The sequence below is a fragment of the Meleagris gallopavo genome, chromosome 1 (genome assembly GCF_000146605.3).
Source record: "Meleagris gallopavo isolate NT-WF06-2002-E0010 breed Aviagen turkey brand Nicholas breeding stock chromosome 1, Turkey_5.1, whole genome shotgun sequence".
Classification (NCBI taxonomy): domain Eukaryota; kingdom Metazoa; phylum Chordata; class Aves; order Galliformes; family Phasianidae; genus Meleagris; species Meleagris gallopavo.
Genome location: NC_015011.2, coordinates 140,231,711 through 140,239,535, shown reverse-complemented (window position 1 = coordinate 140,239,535; position 7,825 = coordinate 140,231,711). Strand labels below are relative to the sequence as shown.

Here is a 7,825-nt window from a genome sequence, read left to right as displayed (position 1 = left end):
ATGCTTTTGGATCTTTCATCACTGAAGAGCAGAAATCTCTAATGCATCCTAAATCCTGCTGCTCTATCCCAACTGGATATTCCTTCCTGTACCTTGATCTCCTTGGAGACTCTCTGGACATGGACTTTGCCTCAGGTGAGACTGCTCTTCTCAGCTGAAGATGAGCTCATTTTTCATAAGCTCTTTTCAGAGGCTGCATATAAAAGGGGTAATAAATAAAAATCGTTAAATACTCAAGTTTCCCTAAGCATGCAAGGTGTCTCATAGTATCTCCTCTGAAGTACTATGAACCCTTTACTCCCACTTATTTTGGCTATCACTGCTCACTGCTTTGAATTTAATAAGAAAGCATTTGTGGACAAGAGGAATAATAGCTTTTAATTCTCAGAGTGTTCCAGATCCTCTTCACTGAACAACAGGTTACTTCCAATAAAAGTCACCTTCATCTTTGTTATTTTAAATTTTATTTTCAGAAATGTCTTCTTATGTTCTCTTCGTACAAGCTGACTAGCAGATGTGGATAGATGATGCAGTGGGGTTGCTAGAAGGTGGGTGTTTGTTCAGACTGTGTTGCAGTTTTCAAGGCTGAACAAGGAATCAGTCTATAGAGTATTGTGGTACTTTTTAAATCACCTCTCCAGCACTGAAAATCTCAGCCCAAATCCTTCAACGATGTTTATACTTTACATTTATTTAGTTAACAGAAAGGGTACCTTTCAGTACAGATAAAACTGCCTATTCTTTCAAAACCCAATGCTTTTTGTTATACTTATTCATTTATCAATGCTGTGAATGTTTCAGGCTCTCCAGCCATTGATTGCAGGAGCAAATGCTATTTTTCCTGTTTATTGTAATATATTGTCTCATTGTTGCTGGTAGTTTGCACTTGGTTGAGTTTCCCACACAATATACAGGAAACATGTCTATAGCATCAGGTTTCCTCAGATTGATTCTCACAGGGTCTGGGAGGGACAAGCCAATCCTGTGTGCTTTGTGATGTGGCTTCAGGGAGTGATGTTAAATCCACCATTTGGAGACTTCCTTCCTTACACCTTCAGTAGCACATGCAGTAGCCAAATCTTGTCTGCTCCCACCACACACTCTCCCACACAACCTTTGGGAAACTTATATCAGTGTGTGTGCTTTCTTTCACAATTGTATCACTTTCTTTTCATGCACTTAACACATTTATTACCAGTATCCAGTGAGAATACGTGTCTGCAAGGGCGTCTATTTGTATTAGAAGAAAGCTAATGAAACTATTTAGTTAGGGTGTTTCATTTAAATTTACCTTTCTTTGCTGTTGATTAACTGATGACTTGCAAATGTTGACTGATGTATTAAGTTGTCTACACAGAGATGCTGTGGGTAAAAAAGTGAGCTACATGTGCACCTTGGAAAACTACTTAAATAATACCTGCATGTGTCTCCTGGGAAAGCTGGGAAATTAAATGAATGCTGTCTGTGTTTCCTTCATGAGCAATACTTCCCTACTAACAAACAATGAGTTCAGGGGTTTAGAACAGAGACAACTTTATTGGGAGAGGGGGAGTGGTGATGAGAAGGGTGAGTATGGAATTAACTTTGCAAAGTCAGTGATTCATAAATCAAGTCTATTAAACTATGTCATCACCCTTTCCTGCTTCCTACCCTCTTTAATCCTTTCTCCTACAGTTCTCCCTCACCTCCCCCCTATGTTCCACCTACTTGTCCTACTTGTCCTCCCGGATATGCTGCACAATATTTGCAAGCCTGCCCTCCTCCCTTGGTTCTGGGTAGGTAATGAGGTATTTAGTCACTACTCTGCCTCATAACACATTGTTCATTGGTATTTTTTTTTAATTCAAAGCTAGCTGAATCAGATATTAGCTTATTTCAGTTCTTGACCTTAAAAGGTCACACTGCCTCTGAAGGCTTTGACTTTTCCCTAGCGTGCTGATTCCAGCTCAGATGCTGGGAAAGATGCCATCAATAGATCTGCTTGAGCTATTGATGGCATCTCTCAGCTCAGCCTAACATGCTGCAGTTGTCCTTGTGCCATCTTAGGTTTCTCAGGTTTTGTGAGGAGGAGTACAGTTCACTCTGGCTTACAAGAAACTCGATTTAAAAATAAGAAAGCTTTTTTTTTTTTTTTTTTTACCACACTGATACAAATTGCCCAGAGAGACTATGGAGTCTGCATTCATGGAGATACTCAGAAACTGACTGGACATGACTCACAGCAACTATGAGAAAGTGGGTTGGACTATACGATCTCTGGAGATGACTTTCCTCCTCAACTATGGTATGATTCTGTGAAAAGTATAACACTTTCAGTTCTCAGCCAAGATACCTGAAATATTAGTTTTGGAGACATAAATACTACTTTATATGAACCAAATAAATACTAAAAAAATCAGTGGCAGAGTTATTTCTAAACTAACTGCCCCAGAGGGAAATAGTTAGAGGCTTTACTTTTGTGAGTAGCAAAGTTTGTGATTAAATGTTATTAAAGAAATGGCTAAACTTTTGTGTTCATGAGAGACTCTTGAGTGCTCAAATACTTTCTAAAATAAAGTTAACTAAATTCTTGGATTTGCTAATTATTACCTGATGTCAAAATTCAACAGAACATAGCTTTCCTTTGTCCTACCTGTTCTTCTTTAGACTATTGCTACAGACTATTAGACTATTATTTAGTCTAATATATGACTCCCATGATGACAGCAACAAAACATCTAGATCTCCCTCAATAAAAAGGCAGCTGCTTAGTTAGTTCCTGATAAGCCTGACAAGATACTTTTTTTCCCTAAGTTCTCACACCAAAACACAGCAAGGATGTAATGGCTTCAGGCTGCCTCCTGTGCCAAAATTAATTTTAACTGACCATATCAGAGAAATAATTCTAATTGGACAATTTATACAGGAACATATATATATATATATATGCTTGTTCAATGGCATATGTATTTTAAAACCAAACAAATGCAGTTAATTATTTGTCTAGCAACCTTTAAGAGTGGTTGCATTTCTTTTCTGTCAGGGAATGTAGTGAAAATTTATATCATGGGAAGATTACCATCTCAAGAAATAGAAAGCCAGATGAATTCCTTAGCTCCTGGGACCTTCTGCAGATTTACAAATATATTGACAAGGATGCTTGGTGCTCCATCATTGCTTTCTGTCTTGGCATCCAGTTTACCCTTTTTATCCCTGGCAATTACCTCCTGCTCAGAGGAGCAGCTAAGCATCTCTAAGGAATCTGCTTCTTTTTCTGCCTGACTTACTGTTTCTTTGCAGCTGATTTTTGTTTCTCTGTTTCCTTTCTTTCACAAGAAGTTTATAAGAAATTATAATATTTCTCATGTTCATGGAATTATTCGATAAAGTGACAAGTGCATCTTTTTGTCTGACTCCATGTCTTTTGTCCTTTATCTTAGTAAATCAAATTCAAAATTCATCTCTTTGGATCATTCTGCTTTTCAGGAGAAACCTTCTGTAATTACCTGGTTGGGTTTAACACTACAGGATATACAACAACTTTATTAGCTATTACTAATATAAAGGAAAAGGGTAATGACTAGAGAAAGATTACTATAAAACTTGTGTAAATCCTGCGAAATTATAGAATATTTAGAATACCTCACACCCACATTTTTTTTTTTTTTCCTAAAGAGTTCTATTAAGTTCATGAAATGCTTTTTTGTACTTTACAGGGCTGAGTTGAGGGGATGAAATTGCTCAGATGCCTGAGGCAGCAGACTGACTTGAATCATTATGATTATTCAAATGAGAATTATCCAAATGACCCAGATTTCTTCCCTGCTGCATCATGACAAATTGCTAGACAATGACACCTCTACTGTCTGAATTTCTGTGGGCAGACACATTTGGATACCCATACAGGTAGCTGTATAGATTAAATAAGTCAGTAAGACATATCAAGACTAAAGTATCTAAACTTCAGTGCTTTTAGTGTAATTTTCAAGATTATCAGTTACTGCAGCTGTGTTGGTAATTTTTTCTTTTGTACTTCATTGTCTTTATGATACAAATTCATCTTTATACTGAACAATATCAGAATAAGAAATCTCTTTGCAGTTAGCTGCTGTTGATTTACCTGAGTCATTTTACTTTTCTGAAGTGTTTGTCCTGAACTATGTACAGACTAAGCTCACAGTAACAGTTTGTTTAGCTTACAGAGTTTATAGCTGCAGGCTTATTGCTTAGATGGGATAAAATACAATTTATAGCACCAACTTCCCTAGTAGCATCTCTCTGACTAAGATCTCCCCAGTAACACTATGGGAAACTTTCAGTCTTGGTTGGAGTAATGTGTTCTATGATGACTTCTAAGCAGATTAGATCTCAAAATAGTAGCACTATACCAAAGGAAATGATGAAGGCATATATGTATATGTATTTCCAGATCTTAGTATGTTTAGCCTTTCTTTGGAACTATTCTCTAGTGTTACCTGAAAACTCATTCCATTACCTCTCCTCTCCTCTCCTCTCCTCTCCTCTCCTCTCCTCTCCTCTCCTCTCCTCTCCTCTCCTCTCCTCTCCTCTCCTCTCCTCTCCTCTCCTCTCCTCTCCTCTCCTCTCCTTTTCATCTTCCTTAAAATCTTAAACAAAAAGATGAGCAGGTTTGTAGAATATAGTAGAGCAGCTGTGATTCTTCTGGATATTTAGTAATTATCTGAGCAATCTTTCCTTCATATGATAATGGATCAGACAGGTAAAATCTGTAATAATCCTCTTCCTGTTGTTCTGTGCTCTGTAATATTCCTTTTTTTTTTCCGTTTTTTTTCCTTTTTTTTTCCTCCAGACAAAATATAATTGAAGAAAAAATCCTGCTGTATCTCTCTGTAACAAACCTGATTCCATTAGAAAGCAGTCTTAAACTCTAAAAGAAATAAACTTCACTGTAAACAAACAAGATCTGACATTTCTTCTAATATCTGGCAGAAGAACAGTTTAGGTTGATGCTTACAGAAAGAAGAAGAAGAGTGTATCAGTGACCTCCTAGCTTTCTATATTGATAGAGTATGGCTTGTAGAACACATTCCAATCCTTGCGGAATTTTGATGAAGCACCAGTTTGCACAAGATATTGCTAACACATTTTTATCCCAACTGTTGTGCTCAGAATGAAGTGCTATGGACATAAGAAGCACGTGCATTATCAGTTACTCAGGTCTGCAGCTCACTGTGATTTTAATTCTCCACCTTCCTAACTCTTAAACTCTTATTTTTTCCCAACTACATAAATACTGTATGAAAACGAGAAACTCTGGGTGGGCCATATATACTTATCAGAATTCAAAACAGTTTGATAGTTTGACCATAATACTGTGTCTCACAAAGTTGCATAGCTTTTGATTTGAAACTGGCCTGCATTCAGCTGGTTAGGATGATACACAGCAAAAACTGCTTTCTGTCAGTGTCAGTGTCAGTAAAAACTCACTGGCTGCTTGGAATGACTTCTCTGATTAGGACTCCTACGTTGCTTATTATTATCCATTGTCTCCAAAAATAATATGTTACATGATATGTTACTACAAAGGTTAGATGAGAAATAAATACATGAAAAACTACATATGAGACAGCTTCAGCTTTCAATAGGATATGAATAAGAATGCCTCAGAAGAAGAAGGATGTGGAGATTCCATCCCAAGCAACTGTGATACTGTGCCTCTGCAGCTTCTGACAACAACAGGAATGGACACTGGTAGTCATTTTGTATTGAATACTAAGATTGTATGCCACTGTATCTGTGTATCACACTAGAGAGCACAGAAAATCTGAAACACAAATTAAAAAAGATAAAGTACTTTAGACTAAATGTTTAAAATATTTCCATGTGCACCACTGAATTTGTTTGGAAAATATACTGTCCAGAAGATAAGATGCTTCTTACCCTTCTCTTGCCAATAAAGCCTGTTTTAACCTTGGAATCCTGAGAAGCATTAAATTGAATGATCTATTTATGTCTAAGTGATAACTTCCTAAAATAAAAGATCTCTCAGAAAAAGAAGTGCCTGTAATCACTAAATCTGACTGCAAAGTATCCTGTACACCACATAAATGACAACACCGGCTTCAGAATTATTGTCACATAGCCTGTAATCCTGAGCATCTACACAGAATTTCTGTTTATTTTCTATATATAAATGTATCTCTCATAAGAAGTTAGTTGTCTGTTATTGCAGACAGAACTCTTCATTTTCTCATACTCTAATGAGAGTTATATTTTTAGTTCACCTTTTTTTAAGCTAAGATCGCAAAATCTTTGTCCTGTATACAGATTATTGCTCTCTTCCTTTAGTACAGCTAAGTACTAAAGATAAACTTTGTGCTGGAATTTCTGAGGAGCAGGAAGTCTCCAAAGAGTATATAAAATCAGTAATCAACTCAAGAAAAATTTCTCGCACATATCAAGCAAAAATAACATCTTAAATTGACATATCTGTCTTAAAACAGATGCTGCACAGATGCTGGCATTTGGTTCAGTGGAACAGGAGTCCTCAAAGACTAGTGTTAAGAAGTAGTTGCTAGGTTTCATAGTTAAATGGAAAAGCTGAAAATCTCCATCTAGCATTGACTCTGTGTTATAGGTCAAAATGAGAAAAAGGAAATATAGTTATTTCAATGTAGTTTCTTAAATCAGGACAACAAAGATACTCTGTTGGGATTATCATTAGGCCAACTGTGTTATGCCTATCTTGGATGACATGCTTCTCTATCAACATATCATGCATTAGTCATTCTCCAGGCATAGGCAGAGTGATGAGATACAGAGGGAAGAAAGGTCTTATAAAAGGAGTTATGTGATACGAGAATGGGAAACTTCAGGATCTTGGAGTTGAAGACCTGCCTTTGGATCTTCAGTGTTTGGTTGGTTTGGGGTATCCTAGGGAGGTTCTTCAGCAGTTCTTACATTTAATATGAAGGATTTCATCTCCAAATATTGCTCTAATCCCTGCTTTCCTCAAGGAAGCGTGGAAATTATTTTCCTACCATAAATACGGGATATTTGCTAAAAATTGAATGCTGTAGATGAAACATCCGAGATACCTGTTGAAAACTCCTCTTCACAAGGAACAGATGGTTGTATGAGAGAATTTGTACTTGTGCCAACAGAGTCATTCCAAACACCCACATTGTGAAGGTCACCAAGTGCAGAATTAGCACAGACACCAGCTTTATGATGACTGTTGCCAAGTCCTAGCTGCACCTGGCTGAAACTGAAACATAATCATCCTGGGGTGAGTCATATTTGGTAACTGTATCTAGAGTAAACCAACCAAATACCTACCAAGCTGAACTAAAACATTATCTGTTCATTAAATTACCTTTAAAAAGCAATTTGGAATCTCTGGATCTACAGCAGAAAAAATGATAGAAGAGCCAAAGAGAAGATTCCTGGAATGAACTCGCATGCAGAACTCCAACATTTAAGTCTTAGGTTCCTTGCCAACTAACAGAATCTCTTACATGAGAAGCTACAAAAGCAGCTCAGTTTGACCAAGAAACACTAAACATGAGAAAACATTAGGAAGAAAATGCTGATCTGAAAATAGCAACATTGTTGAAAGTAAACTGACCGGAAATTTGGAACTCTAGGATTTAGTGGAAGGAGGGATTGACTATTTTAATTAATGTGCTTAAAAACAAGTTAATTGCATTCTCCTAACAGTCATAAACTTCTCCAGATATCACATACTTCACATTGATCTAGAGAAATTTCCAGCATTTTGTGTTTTGAGATGAAATGTTTCTATGCTCCGGAGTGGACAGTTTGAGTAGGGGTTGTGATTTATTTATTTAATCTCCCCCCCTTCCCC

General features: G+C 36.9%; 1 long non-coding RNA gene across 1 annotated transcript; it reads left to right on the top strand.

Moving 5' to 3' along the window:
- The first annotated feature begins 2,154 nt into the window (after positions 1 to 2,154).
- On the top strand, positions 2,155 to 4,911 carry LOC104917421. Its single transcript, XR_004158859.1, has 3 exons — positions 2,155 to 2,284; positions 3,696 to 3,885; positions 4,808 to 4,911. It is a non-coding gene; the product is annotated as an uncharacterized LOC104917421 (long non-coding RNA).
- Positions 4,912 to 7,825: the final 2,914 nt, after the last annotated feature.